This window comes from Conger conger, chromosome 13, assembly GCF_963514075.1.
Source record: "Conger conger chromosome 13, fConCon1.1, whole genome shotgun sequence".
Classification (NCBI taxonomy): Eukaryota; Metazoa; Chordata; class Actinopteri; order Anguilliformes; family Congridae; genus Conger; species Conger conger.
The window spans coordinates 1,783,763-1,801,436 of NC_083772.1; the positions used below are offsets into that span (position 1 = coordinate 1,783,763).

Here is a 17,674-nt window from a genome sequence, read left to right on the forward strand (position 1 = left end):
TTAATTAATCTCTGCTCTCCATACAGGACTGTAGCATGTTATCACAATGTGCAAGCAAGACGTTATTTTTATTTCATTCTACATTGTCTGATGTGGCTGAAACTTCACACGTTCATTTTTGGAGTGTAATCTGATCCATTTTCCAATAAAGGCTAAATGGCAAAGCGCCACCCGCTGGCAACAGGAAGTGAGCCTTATATTGCATTCTTAAGCATTATTTTTCAATGGGTTCATGACATTCACGGTAAATGTGGTCAGCATGATGTTAGGATGGTCCTGACAAAACAGATTTTTGATTTACTGGGATGATATAGCTATGGTCAGGCACATAAAAAACACATCATGCCAGACAAACAGGAAGTGGTCATACTTAAATTCTCCAATGTCTGTTGTGACTGCAACTTTACACAGATGCTCAGTGTTGGAGTGTAATCAAATCCATATTCCAAAAACGACTCAATGTTATAGCAGCATCATCCGGAAACAGGAATTGACCTTAATTTCGCTGAACATCTTCCGATGTGGCTGAAAATGTACAAATATGTTTATTTCTGGAGTGTAATCAAATTCAAAAAACATACACGGATCAATAATATAGCGCCACCATCTGGCAACAGGAAGTGAGGCTTATATCATTGATGCATTCCAATAGCAGCGCCAACATCTTCATTGATCAAATGGAAATTCCTGTGCACACTATACGTTGTCCAGGAAGGTGATTATTTCCAAAGTGTGTACATGTTGTGAAACATGTCATTGGCAGAACTATGCCACCAAGGCGGTTGCCCCCATGGGGCTTGGGCCCGTTCATTGCTGCTTGCAGCTATATTTATTATTATTATTCTTTTTTCTATATGCAAATGGGCCTTTTTGAGGTGCTTGCCATGCATAAAAAGTCTGGGAATTTTGCACACACATCAGAAATGAGGACCTTCAGGATCGATTAGATGCTCAGACCTGGGCGTGGCCGAGGGACTCCACAGCGCCCCCTATCGCATTGTCATCTATTGTGGGCAGGCACTTTGAGCTACCTTCACCAAATTTAGAACGCATATAGCACTTCTCGGACCAAACACATTTCTAATTCGCATCTAATCAAATATACAAACAGGAAGTCAGCCATTTTGGATTTTGTGCGTTTTACACGTACTGCACTTTTAAGTACTCCTCCTAGGGGGTTCATCACATTCACACCACCTGTGGTCAGAATGGTCTTCGGATATTCATGATGCTAAATTGCCAGGATATTTTTAATAGCTCAAACGGCACGGTCCTGGGGAGGCGTAGAATTTTTATGTCACGCCGCGCCAACAGGAAGTGGCCGTAATTTCATGGTCTACATTGTCTGATCTGGCTGATATTTTAGAAATTTGTTTATTGTTGGAGTATAATCACATCCATATCCCAAGAAAGAGTCAATGTTATAGCGCCACCATCTGGCAACAGGAAGTGAGGTCTTTATCATATTTGTATGCCTTCCTGCTAGGGCATTCATCACATTCACACGAAATGTGGTCAGCATGATCGTAGGATAGTTTTGACCATAAGCTGTGAAGGGATTTTTGATATCTCAAACGGTATGGAAATGGCGAGTCGTACAGTACACATATTGCGTGCAAAAAAAAGACTTTTTTTTCGACATCGTCCGATCTGGCTGATATTTTACAAATATGTTCACTGTTGGAGTACAATATGAAATATATACATATCAATCGGGGCGTGGCTAGACAGCGCCCCCTATAATTATTATTCTCTTTTTTTTCAATGTATTTTGCATTTTTGAGGTGCTTGCCATGGATGAAAACTCACGGAATTTCGCACACACATGAGAAGTGTTGGCTCTCAGGACCTATCAGATGCTCAGACCTGGGCGTGGCCGAGGGACTCCACAGCGCCCCCTAATGCTTTGTCTTCTATTGTCGACAGGCACTTTGAGCGACCTTCACCTAATTTGGTATGCATGTGGGCCTCCTCTGGAAAAACACATTTCTCATTCGCATCGAATCAAATATGTGAACAGGAAGTCAGCCATTTTGAATTTTGTGCATTTTACACGTACTACACTTTTAAGTACTCCTCCTAGGGGGTTCATTACATTCACACGAAATGTGGTGAAAGCGGTCTCAGGAAAGTCATGATACTTATTCCAAAGGATATTTTTGATATCTCAAACGGTATGGTCATGGGCGAGGCGTACAATTTTCATGTCACGCCGCGCCAACAGGAAGTAGCCATAAATTCATGGTCTACATTGTCTGATCTGGCTGATATTTTACAAATATGTTCACTGTTAGAGTGTAATCACATCCATATACCAAGAAGAAATCAATGTTATAGCGCCACCATCTGGCAACGGAAGTGAGGTTTTTATCATGTTTGTATGTGTTCCTGCTAGGGTATTCATCACATTCACACCAAATGTAGTCATCATGATCTTAGAATAGTCCTGACCCTAAATGACGAAAGGATTTTTGATATCTCAAACGGTTTGGCAATGGCGAGGCGTATAATACACACGTTACGCCCAAAAACAGGAAGTGGGCTTAATTCCGTTCTACATCATCTGATCGGGCTGATATTTTACAAATATATTCACTTTTGGAGTGCAATCACATCCATATCCACATTCATCTGGGCGTGGCTACACAGCGCCCCCTATGGCTTTTTTCTAATATTGTGGACATATACTTTCACGTAAATGCACCACGTCTGGTAGGCATAAGGGTCTCCTCAAGACACACACATTTCTCATTTGCATCCCTTAACTTTTCCCAACAGGAAGTGAGCTATTTTGGATTTTGTGTGTTTTTAAGTGTTTTTTCACGTACCAAACTTTGAAATACTCTTCCTAGGGGGTTCATCACATTCACACAAAATGTGGTCAGCATGATATTATAGCCCTGACACACAACTATGAACTGATTTTTAATATCTTGGAATGGTATGGCTATGGTCAGCCTTAAAATTAACTTGTAATGCTGCCCAAACAGTTCATGTTTTAATACAATTATGTATTAAATAATTTCAAAAAGGTATTAAATTCTACATTGCCTGATTTTGAGGCTACAGCTTTTCACATATGTTCATTGTTGGAGTGTCATCACATCCATTAAGCAATAATAGTTTACTATTTTCGCTGGAGACTCATTATATCCAGTCTTAAAACTTCAACGCAAGTCGCAAATGACTCTCCCATTTCTAATACGTGACTGCCATCTACTGGCAAAAGTTGGTATTGCATATATCTTGCAATGACGTTCAATGTTATTTGGTTTAAAAAAAAACCGTGTTGTAGCATTTTAAGGACTCAATACAAAACAGCTGTTCGGAAAGTTAGTTTGAAAACCAAGAAGCCTTATTAAGGAATTCGAGCCGTTTCTATTTGACTTCATTCGGTTGAAGTGAATGCCGTAACCCAATTAAATGTAATTCGCGTCGGAATACACATAATAGCCTACACTGTCAACGTGAAATAAAAATATATAGAAGTTTAAATCGATCCTATATTGGGACATTTGTTATGGTGGCTGGTGCAACGGGCATTTTCGGTACCGTTGACCATAATCGAATGCTAGCATTTATATCATTACACTGACCAAGGCCTGTTAAAAAGCACATCACCTTTGTGGAAACAGTGAAGTTGTCTACACAATCTATTCTACTCAGAGACTAACTGCGTCGCTGTAACTTCCCCCCATTTCTGATACGGGGATTCCATTTATTGGCAGAAAGTGGAACTTTTATATTTTTCTTCCTTCAACTGATTTTTCAACGATAGGTTTTTGTTTTTTTTCTAGCGAGCCAGTAGGCATAACGATGTATGATTTACAGCTGCAGCCTACGTGACAAAATGTATTGACAACACACAGCCCGACGTTTCTTTGCATCTATTTTCATTTTTTAATAGAGTATCTGAAATAAATATTAAAGACATTTAATGACTGTCTTTAACTGGCAGGAGAGTAGCATATATTTAAAAGAGTCAAAAGTCAAAAAGAAACGTTAACGTTTGAGATGGCTCTGGTCGAACTCTGTGTTAACATGAGACCGTTATGTTCAACAAAGGTATGGCATGCAGGTCGTTGCGAGATGACGCGCATTGGCTAACAGCAGCCAGCCTGTCCACTGTCTGTGTGAGTCAAAAAAACAAGTCAGCTACGTTTGTTTACATGAATAGAAAACTTTCAGTTAAATCGCCAGATATGTTAGTTTATTTTGCTTGTCATTAAACACGAATTAAGAGAACATACAATTTCGCTAGGAATTTTTGACTTAATATGAAAATACCGGATTGAGGGCAGAGACTTGGCATCTCCTTTAGATTTGGCTGAACAAATGCGTTTCAGGCAGCATAATTACCGGTGAAATGGAAAAGAATGATGCTGGCTAACTAGACGTTTAATGCAATATTATCCGACACTTAGGAGAGAAATTATTTAACCAAGATAAAAGGAAACATACAACTTTTGGCCAATAGATAGCGTACGTGTATAAGAGGGCAGTATAGTTCAATGGTTCAGACAGTGGATTAAGACATGCAAGGTCCGCAGTTCCATCCCCGGTGCGGCCACAATAAAGTTGAATAGTTTCTTTACGCCAATGGTTTCATCTTGAGTGCATATTTATAACCGAATGACTTCTCAAGCGTAAATTGTGCCTCCCGCTGTAAAATCTATTGAAATTAATTCATCTCTGCTCTCCATACAGGACTGGAGCATATTATTACAATGTGCAAGCAAGAAGTAATTTTTGTTTCATTCTACATTGTCTGATGTGGCTGAAACTTCACACATGTTCATTTTTGGAGTGTAATCTCATCCATATACCAAGAAAGGCTCAATGGAATAGCGCCACCATCTGGCAACAGGAAGTGGCTTTAATTTTACTTGACATCTTCCAATTTGGCTGAAAATGTACAAATATGTTAATTATTAGAGTGCAATCAAATCCATAAACCATACACGGCTCAATATTATAGCGCCACCATCTGGCAACAGGAAGTGGCTTTAATTTTACTCGACATCTTCCAATTTGGCTGAAAATGTACAAATATGTTCATTTTTGGAGTGAAATCAAATCCATAAACCATACACAGCTCAATATTATAGCGCCACCATCTGGCAATAGGAAGTGAGGCTTATATCATTGATGCATTCCAATAGCAGCAGCAACATCTTCATTGATCAAAGGGGAATTCCTGTGCACACTATACGTTGTCCAGGAAGGTGATTATTTCCAAAGTGTGTGCATATTGTGAAACATGTCATTGGCACAAATATGCCACCAAGGCGGTTGCGCTCATGGTGCTTGGGCCCGTTCATTGCTGCTTGCAGCTATATTTAGGGCCCAAGCACCGTAGGGTGCGAAGGACCCTATTGTTATTGGAAGGATTATTATTATTATTATTATTATTAGGGCCCAAGCACCGTAGGGTGCGAAGGACCCTATTGTTATTGTAAAGATTATTATTATTATTATTATTATTATTATTATTATTATTATTCTTTTTTCTATATGCAAATGGGCCTTTTTGAGGTGCTTGCCATGCATAAAAAGTCTGGGAATTTTGCACACACATCAGAAATGAGGACCTTCAGGATCGATTAGATGCTCAGACCTGGGCGTGGCCGAGGGACTCCACAGCGCCCCCTATCGCATTGTCATCTATTGTGGGCAGGCACTTTGAGCTACCTTCACCAAATTTAGTACGCATATAGCACTCCTCGGACCAAACACATTTCTAATTCGCATCTAATCAAATATACAAACAGGAAGTCAGCCATTTTGGATTTTGTGCGTTTTTCACGTACTGCACTTTTAAGTACTCCTCCTAGGGGGTTCATCACATTCACACCACCTGTGGTCAGAATGGTCTTCGGATATTCATGATGCTAAATTGCCAGGATATTTTTAATAGCTCAAACGGCACGGTCCTGGGGAGGCGTAGAATTTTTATGTCACGCCGCGCCAACAGGAAGTGGCCGTAATTTCATGGTCTACATTGTCTGATCTGGCTGATATTTTAGAAATATGTTTATTGTTGGAGTATAATCACATCCATATCCCAAGAAAGAGTCAATGTTATAGCGCCACCATCTGGCAACAGGAAGTGAGGTCTTTATCATATTTGTATGCCTTCCTGCTAGGGCATTCATCACATTCACACGAAATGTGGTCAGCATGATCGTAGGATAGTTTTGACCATAAGCTGTGAAGGGATTTTTGATATCTCAAACGGTATGGAAATGGCGAGTCGTACAGTACACATATTGCGTGCAAAAAAAAGACTTTTTTTTTGACATCGTCCGATCTGGCTGATATTTTATAAATATGTTCACTGTTGGAGTACAATATGAAATATATACATATCAATCGGGGCGTGGCTAGACAGCGCCCCCTATAATTATTATTCTCTTTTTTTTCAATGTATTTTGCATTTTTGAGGTGCTTGCCATGGATGAAAACTCACGGAATTTTGCACACACATGAGAAGTGTTGGCTCTCAAGACCTATCAGATGCTCAGACCTGGGCGTGGCCGAGGGACTCCACAGCGCCCCCTAATGCTTTGTCTTCTATTGTCAACAGGCACTTTGAGCGACCTTCACCTAATTTGGTATGCATGTGGGCCTCCTCTGGAAAAACACATTTCTCATTCGCATTGAATCAAATATGTGAACAGGAAGTCAGCCATTTTGAATTTTGTGCATTTTACACGTACTACACTTTTAAGTACTCCTCCTAGGGGGTTCATTACATTCACACGAAATGTGGTGAAAGCGGTCTCAGGATAGTCATGATACTTATTCCAAAGGATATTTTTGATATCTCAAACGGTATGGTCATGGCGAGGCGTACAATTTTCATGTCACGCCGCGCCAACAGGAAGTAGCCATAAATTCATGGTCTACATTGTCTGATCTGGCTGATATTTTACAAATATGTTCACTGTTAGAGTGTAATCAAATTTATATAGCAAGAAGAAATCAATGTTATAGCGCCACCATCTGGCAACGGAAGTGAGGTTTTTATCATGTTTGTATGTGTTCCTGCTAGGGTATTCATCACATTCACACCAAATGTAGTCATCATGATCTTAGAATAGTCCTGACCCTAAATGACGAAAGGATTTTTGATATCTCAAACGGTTTGGCAATGGCGAGGCGTATAATACACACGTTACGCCCAAAAACAGGAAGTGGGCTTAATTCCGTTCTACATCATCTGATCGGGCTGATATTTTACAAATATATTCACTTTTGGAGTGCAATCACATTTATATCCACATTCATCTGGGCGTGGCTACACAGCGCCCCCTATGGCTTTTTTCTAATATTGTGGACATATACTTTCACGTAAATGCACCACGTCTGGTAGGCATAAGGGTCTCCTCAAGACACACACATTTCTCATTTGCATCCCTTAACTTTTCCCAACAGGAAGTGAGCTATTTTGGATTTTGTGTGTTTTTAAGTGTTTTTTCACGTACCAAACTTTGAAATACTCTTCCTAGGGGGTTCATCACATTCACACAAAATGTGGTCAGCATGATATTATAGCCCTGACACACAACTATGAACTGATTTTTAATATCTTGGAATGGTATGGCTATGGTCAGCCTTAAAATTAACTTGTAATGCTGCCCAAACAGTTCATGTTTTAATACAATTATGTATTAAATAATTTCAAAAAGGTATTAATTTCTACATTGCCTGATTTTGAGGCTACAGCTTTTCACATATGTTCATTGTTGGAGTGTCATCACATCCATTAAGCAATAATAGTTTACTATTTTCGCTGGAGACTCATTATATCCAGTCTTAAAACTTCAACGCAAGTCGCAAATGACTCTCCCATTTCTAATACGCGACTGCCATCTACTGGCAAAAGTTGGTATTGCATATATCTTGCAATGACGTTCAATGTTATTTGGTTTAAAAAAAACCGTGTTGTAGCATTTTAAGGACTCAATACAAAACAGCTGTTCGGAAAGTTGGCTTGAAAACCAAGAAGCCTTATTAAGGAATTCGAGCCGTTTCTATTTGACTTCATTCGGTTGAAGTGAATGCCGTAACCCAATTAAATGTAATTCGCGTCGGAATACACATAATAGCCTACACTGTCAACGTGAAATAAAAATATATAGAAGTTTAAATCGATCCTATATTGGGACATTTGTTATGATGGCTGGTGCAACGGGCATTTTCGGTACCGTTGACCATAATCGAATGCTAGCATTTATATCATTACACTGACCAAGTCCTGTTAAAAAGCACATCACCTTTGTGGAAACAGTGAAGTTGTCTACACAATCTATTCTACTCAGAGACTAACTGCGTCGCTGTAACTTCCCCCCATTTCTGATACGGGGATTCCATTTATTGGCAGAAAGTGGAACTTTTATATTTTTCTTCCTTCAACTGATTTTTCAACGATAGGTTTTTGTTTTTTTTCTAGCGAGCCAGTAGGCATAACGATGTATGATTTACAGCTGCAGCCTACGTGACAAAATGTATTGACAACACCCAGCCCGACGTTTCTTTGCATCTATTTTCATTTTTTAATAGAGTATCTGAAATAAATATTAAAGACATTTAATGACTGTCTTTAACTGGCAGGAGAGTAGCATATATTTAAAAGAGTCAAAAGTCAAAAAGAAACGTTAACGTTTGAGATGGCTCTGGTCGAACTCTGTGTTAACATGAGACCGTTATGTTCAACAAAGGTATGGCATGCAGGTCGTTGCGAGATGACGCGCATTGGCTAACAGCAGCCAGCCTGTCCACTGTCTGTGTGAGTCAAAAAAACAAGTCAGCTACGTTTGTTTACATGAATAGAAAACTTTCAGTTAAATCGCCAGATATGGTAGTTTATTTTGCTTGTCATTAAACACGAATTAAGAGAACATACAATTTCGCTAGGAATTTTTGACTTAATATGAAAATACCGGATTGAGGGCAGAGACTTGGCATCTCCTTTAGATTTGGCTGAACAAATGCGTTTCAGGCAGCATAATTACCGGTGAAATGGAAAAGAATGATGCTGGCTAACTAGACGTTTAATGCAATATTATCCGACACTTAGGAGAGAAATTATTTAACCAAGATAAAAGGAAACATACAACTTTTGGCCAATAGATAGCGTACGTGTATAAGAGGGCAGTATAGTTCAATGGTTCAGACAGTGGATTAAGACATGCAAGGTCCGCAGTTCCATCCCCGGTGCGGCCACAATAAAGTTGAATAGTTTCTTTACGCCAATGGTTTCATCTTGAGTGCATATTTATAACCGAATGACTTCTCAAGCGTAAATTGTGCCTCCCGCTGTAAAATCTATTGAAATTAATTCATCTCTGCTCTCCATACAGGACTGGAGCATATTATTACAATGTGCAAGAAAGAAGTAATTTTTGTTTCATTCTACATTGTCTGATGTGGCTGAAACTTCACACATGTTCATTTTTGGAGTGTAATCTCATCCATATACCAAGAAAGGCTCAATGGAATAGCGCCACCATCTGGCAACAGGAAGTGGCTTTAATTTGACTTGACATCTTCCAATTTGGCTGAAAATGTACAAATATGTTAATTATTGGAGTGTAATCAAATCCATGAACCATACACGGCTCAATATTATAGCGCCACCATCTGGCAATAGGAAGTGAGGCTTATATCATTGATGCATTCCAATAGCAGCAGCAACATCTTCATTGATCAAAGGGGAATTCCTGTGCACACTATACGTTGTCCAGGAAGGTGATTATTTCCAAAGTGTGTATATATTGTGAAACATGTCATTGGCACAACTATGCCACCAAGGCGGTTGCGCCCATGGTGCTTGGGCCCGTTCATTGCTGCTTGCAGCTATATTTAGGGCCCAAGCACCGTAGGGTGCGAAGGACCCTATTGTTATTGGAAGGATTATTATTATTATTATTATTATTATTATTATTATTATTATTATTATTATTCTTTTTTTTTCAATGTTTTGTGCATTTTTGAGGTGCTTGCCATGGATGAAAACTCACAGAATTTTGCACACACATCAGAAGTGGTGGCTGTCAGGTTGTTTCAGATGCTCAGACCTGGGCGTGGCTGAGGGACTCCACAGCGCCCCCTATCGCATTGTCATCTATTGTGGGCAGGCACTTTGAGCTACCTTCACAAAATTTAGTACGCATATAGCACTCCTCGGTCCAAACACATTTTTCATTCGCATCTAATCAAATATCCAAACAGGAAGTCAGCCATTTTGGATTTTGTGCGTTTTACACGTTCTACACTTTTAAGTACTCCTCCTAGGGGGTTCATCGCATTCACACCAACTGTGGTCAGAATGGTCTTAGGATAGTCATGATGCTAAATTGCCAGGATATTTTTGATAGCTCAAACGGGACAGTCACGGGGAGGATTACAATTTTTATGTCACGCCACGCCAACAGGAAGTGGCCGTAATTTCATGGTCGACATCGTCTGATCTGGCTGATATTTTAGAAATACGTTTACTGTTGGAGTATAAACACATCCATGTCCCAAGAACGGGTCAATGTTATAGCGCCACCATCTGGCAACAGGAAGTGTGGTCTTTATCATATTTGTATGCCTTCCTGCTAGGGCATTCATCACATTCACACGAAATGTGGTCCGCATGATCTTAGGAAAGTCATGACCATAAGCTGTGAAGGGATTTTTGATATCTCAAACGGTATGGAAATGGCGAGTCGTACAGTACACATATTGCGTGCAAAAAAAAGACTTTTTTTTTGACATCGTCCGATCTGGCTGATATTTTTCAAATATGTTCACTGTTGGAGTACAATATGAAATATATACATATCAATCGGGGCGTGGCTAGACAGCGCCCCCTATAATTATTATTCTCTTTTTTTTCAATGTATTTTGCATTTTTGAGGTGCTTGCCATGGATGGAAACTCACAGAACTTTGCACACACATGAGAAGTGTTGGCTGTCAGGATGTATCAGATGCTCAGACCTGGGCGTGGCCGAGGGACTCCACAGCGCCCCCTAATGCTTTGTCTTCTATTGTGGACAGGCACTTTGAGCTACCTTCACCTAATTTGGTATGCTTGTGGGACTCCTCTGGACAAACACATTTTTCATTCGCATTGAATCAAATATGTGAACAGGAAGTCAGCCATTTTGAATTTTGTGCATTTTACACGTACTACACTTTTAAGTACTCCTCCTAGGGGGTTCATTGCATTCACACGAAATATGGTCAAAGTGGTCTCAGGATAGTCATGATACTAATTCCAAAGGATATTTTTGATATCTCAAACGGTATGGTCATGGCGAGGCGTAAAATTTTCATGTCACGCCGCACCAACAGGAAGTTGCCATAAATTCATGGTCTACATTGTCTGATCTGGCTGATATTTTAGAAATATGTTCACTGTTAGAGTGTAATCACATCCAAATACCAAGAAGAAATCAATGTTGTAGCGCCACCATCTGGCAACGGAAGTGAGGTTTTTATCATGTTTGTATGCGTTCCTGCTAAGGTATTCATCACATTCACACCAAATGTAGTCATCATGATCTTAGAATAGTCCTGACCCTAAATGACGAAAGGATTTTTGATATCTCAAACGGTTTGGCAATGGCGAGGCGTATAATACACACGTTACGCCCAAAAACAGGAAGTGGCCTTAATTCCGTTCTACATCATCTGATCGGGCTGATATTTTACAAATATATTCACTTTTGGAGTGCAATCACATCCATATCCACATTCATCTGGGCGTGGCTACACAGCGCCCCCTATGGCTTTTTTCTAATATTGTGGACATATACTTTCACGTAAATGCACCACGTCTGGTAGGCATAAGGGTCTCCTCAAGACACACACATTTCTCATTTGCATCCCTTAACTTTTCCCAACAGGAAGTGAGCTATTTTGGATTTTGTGTGTTTTTAAGTGTTTTTTCACGTACCAAACTTTGAAATACTCTTCCTAGGGGGTTCATCACATTCACACAAAATGTGGTCAGCATGATATTATAGCCCTGAAAACACAACTATGAACTGATTTTTAATATCTTGGAATGTTATGGCTATGGTCAGCCTTAAAATTAACTTGTAATGCTGCCCAAATAGGAAAATTATATATTAAATAATTTCAAAAAGGTATTAAATTCTACATTGCCTGATTTTGAGGCTACATCTTTTCACATATGTTCATTGTTGGAGTGTCATCACATCCATTAAGCAATAATAGTTTACTATTTTCGCTGGAGACTCATTATCTCCAGTCTTAAAACTTCAACTCAAGTCGCAACTGACTCTCCCATTTCTAATACGCGACTGCCATCTAGTGGCAAAGGTTAGTATTCTTTCTAATTTTCGGTATGGTTTCTCTTTCTTGGATAAAGTGATTTCTCAACGACAAGTTTTGTTTCTTTTTGCGAGCCAGTAACCATAACGATGTATGAGTAACAGCGGCAGCCTACATGACAAAATGTACTGAAAACACCCAGCCCACAGCAACGTTTTTTCTCATCTATCTTAATTAACTCGATTGAAAAACTAAAATAAAAAACAGGCTTTTACTGGCAGGAAAGTATCATATATTTAAAAGATTAATACATATAATGCATATATTGCTTTGACGTTCAATGTTATTTGGATTTTTAAAAAACCGTATTGTAGCATTTTAAGGACTCAATACAAAACAGCTGTTCGGAAAGTTGGCTTGAAAACCAAGAAGCCTTATTAAGGAATTCGAGCCGTTTCTATTTGACTTCATTCGATTGAAGTGAATGCCGTAACCCAATTAAATGTAATTCGCGTCGGAATACACATAATAGCCTACACTGTCAACGTGAAATAAAAATATATAGAGGTTTAAATCGATCCTGTATTCGGACATTTGTTATGATGGCTGGTGCAACGGGCATTTTCGGTACCGTTGACCATAATCGAATGCTAGCATTTATATCATTACACTGACCAAGTCCTGTTAAAAAGCACATTTTTGGTTCCTTTGTGGAAACAGTGAAGTTGTCTACACAATCTGTTCTACTCACAGACTAACTGCGTCGCTGTAACTTCCCCCCATTTCTGATACGGCGATTCAATTAATTGGCAGAAAGTGGTACTTTCATTTTTTTCTTCCTTCAAGTGATTTTTCAACGATAGGTTTTTGTTTTTTTCTAGCGAGCCAGTAGGCATAACGATGTATGATTTACAGCTGCAGCCTACGTGACAAAATGTATTGACAACACCCAGCCCGACGTTTCTTTGCATCTATTTTCATTACATGAATTGAATAACTAAAATAAATATGAAAGACATTTAAAGACTTAAAGACAGGCTTTAACTGGCAGGAGAGTATCATATTTTTAAAAGATTAACACATGAAGTCAAAAAGAAACTTTAGCGTCTGAGGTGGCTCTGCTCGAACGCTGTGTTAACAAGAGACCGTTTTGTTCAACAAAGGTATCACATGCAGGTCGTTGCGAGATGACACGCACGGGCTAACAGCAGCCAGTCCACTGTCTGTGTGAGTCAAAAAACAGGTCAGCTACGTTGGTTTACATGAATAGAAAACTTTCAGTTAAATCGCCAGCTATGTTAGTTTATTAGGCTTGTCATTAAACACGAATTAAGAGAACATACAATTTCGCTAGGAATGGTAAATTAATATGAAAATACTGTATTGAGGGCAGAGAGTTGGCATCTCTTTTAGATTTGGCTGAACAAATGCGTTTCAGGCAGCATAATTACCAGTGAAATGGAAAAGAATGATGCTGGTTAACTAGACGTTTCGTGAAATATTATCCGACACTTCGTAGAGAAATTATTAAACCAAGATAAAAGGAGACATTTGGCCAATAGATGGCGTACGTGTATAAGAGGGCAGTAGAGCTTAATGGTTCAGACAGTGGATTAAGACATGCAAGGTCCGCGGTTCCATCCCCGGTGCGGCCACAATAAAGTTGAATAGTTTCTTTACGCCAATGGTTTTATTTTGAGTGCATATTTATAACCGAATGACTTCTCAAGCGTAAATTCTGCCTCCCGCTGTAAAATCTATTGAAATTAATTAATCTCTGCTCTCCATACAGGACTAGAGCATATTATTACAATGTGCAAGCAAGAAGTAATTTTTGTTTCATTCTACATTGTCTGATGTGGCAGAAACTTCACACATGTTCATTTTTGGAGTGTAATCTCATCCATATACCAAGAAAGGCTCAATGGCATAGCGCCACCATCTGGCAAAAGGAAGTGGCTTTAATTTTACTTGACATCTTCCAATTTGGCTGAAAATGTACAAATATGTTAATTATTGGAGTGTAATCAAATCCATAAACCATACACGGCTCAATATTATAGCGCCACCATCTGGCAACAGGAAGTGGCTTAAATTTTACTTGACATCTTCCATTTTGGCTGAAAATGTACAAATATGTTAATTATTAGAGTGTAATCAAATCCATGAACCATACACGGCTCAATATTATAGCGCCACCATCTGGCAATAGGAAGTGAGGCTTATATCATTGATGCATTCCAATAGCAGCAGCAACATCTTCATTGATCAAAGGGGAATTCCTGTGCACACTATACGTTGTCCAGGAAGGTGATTATTTCCAAAGTGTGTACATATTGTGAAACATGTCATTGGCACAACTATGCCACCAAGGCGGTTGCGCCCATGGTGCTTGGGCCCGTTCATTGCTGCTTGCAGCTATATTTATTATTATTATTCTTTTTCATCAGGCAAATGGGCTTTTTTGAGGGCCTTGCCATGCGTAAAAAGTCTTGACATTTTGCACACACATCAGAAGTGGTTGCTGTCAGGAGCTCTCAGATGCTCAGACCTGGGCGTGGCCGAGGGACTCCACAGCGCCCCCTATCGCATTGTCTTCTATTGTGGGCAGGCACTTTGAGCTACCTGCACCTAATTTGGTGGCCAAATAGCGCTCCTCGGTCCAAACACATTTCTCATTCGGATCTAATCAAATATCTAAACAGGAAGTCAGCCATTTTGGATTTTCTGAGTTTTACACGTACTACACTTTTAAGTACTCCTCCTAGGGGGTTCATCGCATTCACACCAACTGTGGTCAGAATGGTCTCAGGATAGTCATGATGCTAAATTGCCAGGATATTTTTGATAGCTCAAACGGGACAGTCACGGGGAGGATTACAATTTTTATGTCACGCCACGCCAACAGGAAGTGGCCATAATTTCATGGTCTACATTGTCTGATCTGGCTGATATTTTAGAAATTTGTTTATTGTTGGAGTGTAATCACATCCATATCCCAAGAACAGGTCAGTGTTATAGCGCCACCATCTGGCAATAGGAAGTGAGGTCTTTAACATATTTGTATGCCTTCCTGCTAGGGCATTCAGCACATTCACACCAAATGCGGTCAGCATGATTGTAAGATAGTCCTTACGCTAAGTTGTGAAGGGATTTTTGATATCTGAAACGGTATGGAAATGGCGAGTCGTACAGTACACATATTGCGTGCAAAAAAATGACTTTTTTTTTGACATCGTCCGATCTGGCTGATATTTTACAAATATGTTCATTGTAGCAGTACAATATCAGATATATACATATCAATCGGGGCGTGGCTAGACAGCGCCCCCTATAATTATTATTCTCTTTTTTTCAATGTATTTTGCATTTTTGAGGTGCTTGCCATGGATGGAAACTCACAGAATTTTGCACACACATGAGAAGTGTTGGCTGTCAGGATGTTTCAGATGCTCAGACCTGGGCGTGGCCAAGGGACTCCACAGCGCCCCCTAATGCTTTGTCTTCTATTGTGGACAGGCACTTTGAGCTACCTTCACCTAATTTGGTATGCATGTGGGACTCCTCTGGACAAACACATTTCTCATTCGCATCGAATCAAATATGTAAACAGGAAGTCAGCCATTTTGAATTTTGTGCATTTTACACGTACTACACTTTTAAGTACTCCTCCTAGGGGGTTCATTGCATTCACACGACATGTGGTCAAATTGGTCTCAGGATAGTCATGATACTAATTCCAAAGGATATTTTTGATATCTCAAACGGTATGGTCATGGCGAGGCGTACAATTTTCATGTCACGCCGCGCCAACAGGAAGTTGCCATAAATTCATGGTCTACATTGTCTGATCTGGCTGATATTTTACAAATATGTTCACTGTTAGAGTGTAATCACATCCAAATACCAAGAAGAAATCAATGTTATAGCGCCACCATCTGGCAACGGACGTGAGGTTTTTATCATGTTTGTATGCGTTCCTGCTAAGGTATTCATCACATTCACACCAAATGTAGTCATCATGATCGTAGAATAGTCCTGACCCTAAATGACGAAAGGATTTTTGATATCTCAAACGGTTTGGCAATGGCGAGGCGTATAATACACACGTTACGCCCAAAAACAGGAAGTGGGCTTAATTCCGTTCTACATCATCTGATCGGGCTGATATTTTACAAATATATTCACTTTTGGAGTGCAATCACATCCATATCCACATTCATCTGGGCGTGGCTACACAGCGCCCCCTATGGCTTTTTTATAATATTGTGGACATATACTTTCACGTAAATGCACCACGTCTGGAAGGCATAAGGGTCTCCTCAAGACACACACATTTCTCATTTGCATCCCTTAACTTTTCCCAACAGGAAGTGAGCTATTTTGGATTTTGTGTGTTTTTAAGTGTTTTTTCACGTACCAAACTTTGAAATACTCTTCCTAGGGGGTTCATCACATTCACACAAAATGTGGTCAGCATGATATTATAGCCCTGACACACAACTATGAACTGATTTTTAATATCTTGGAATGGTATGGCTATGGTCAGCCTTAAAATTAACTTGTAATGCTGCCCAAACAGTTCATGTTTTAATACAATTATGTATTAAATAATTTAAAAAAGGTATTAAATTCTACATTGCCTGATTTTGAGGCTACAACTTTTCATATATGTTCATTGTTGGAGTGTCATCACATCCATTAAGCAATAATAGTTCACTATTTTCGCTGGAGACTCATTATATCCAGTCTTAAAACTTCAAGGCAAGTCGCAAATGACTCTCCCATTTCTAATACGCGACTGCCATCTACTGGCAAAACTTGGTATTGTTTCTCAAGTGATTTCTCAAATACAAGTTTTGTTTCTTTTTGCGAGCCAGTAACCATAACGATGTATGAGTAACAGCGGCAGCCTACGTGACAAAATGTACTGACAACACCCAGCCCACAGCAAAGTTTTTTCTCATCCACCTTAATTTTATGGATTGAATAACTAAAATAAAAGACAGGCTTTTACTGGCAGGAAAGTATCATATATTTCAAAGATTAACACATATAATGCATATCTTGCAATGACGTTCAATGTTATTTGGTTTATAAAAAACCGTGTTGTAGCATTTTAAGGACTCAATACAAAACAGCTGTTCGGAAAGTTAGCTTGAAAACCAAGAAGCCTTATTAAGGATTTCGAGCCGTTTCTATTTGACTTCATTCGATTGAAGTGAATGCCGTAACCCAATTAAATGTAATTCGCGTCGGAATACACATAATAGCCTACACTGTCAACGTGAAATAAAAATATATAGAGGTTTAAATCGATCCTATATTGGGACATTTGTTATGATGGCTGGTGCAACGGGCATTTTCGGTACCGTTGACCA

At 39.4% G+C, this 17,674-nt stretch overlaps 1 protein-coding gene across 1 annotated transcript in view; it reads left to right on the plus strand.

Moving 5' to 3' along the window:
• Window positions 1–17,674, plus strand: part of LOC133108195 (caspase-1-like) — a 368,468-nt gene that overhangs the window by 288,487 nt on the left and 62,307 nt on the right. The gene's annotated exons all lie outside the window — the stretch shown is intronic.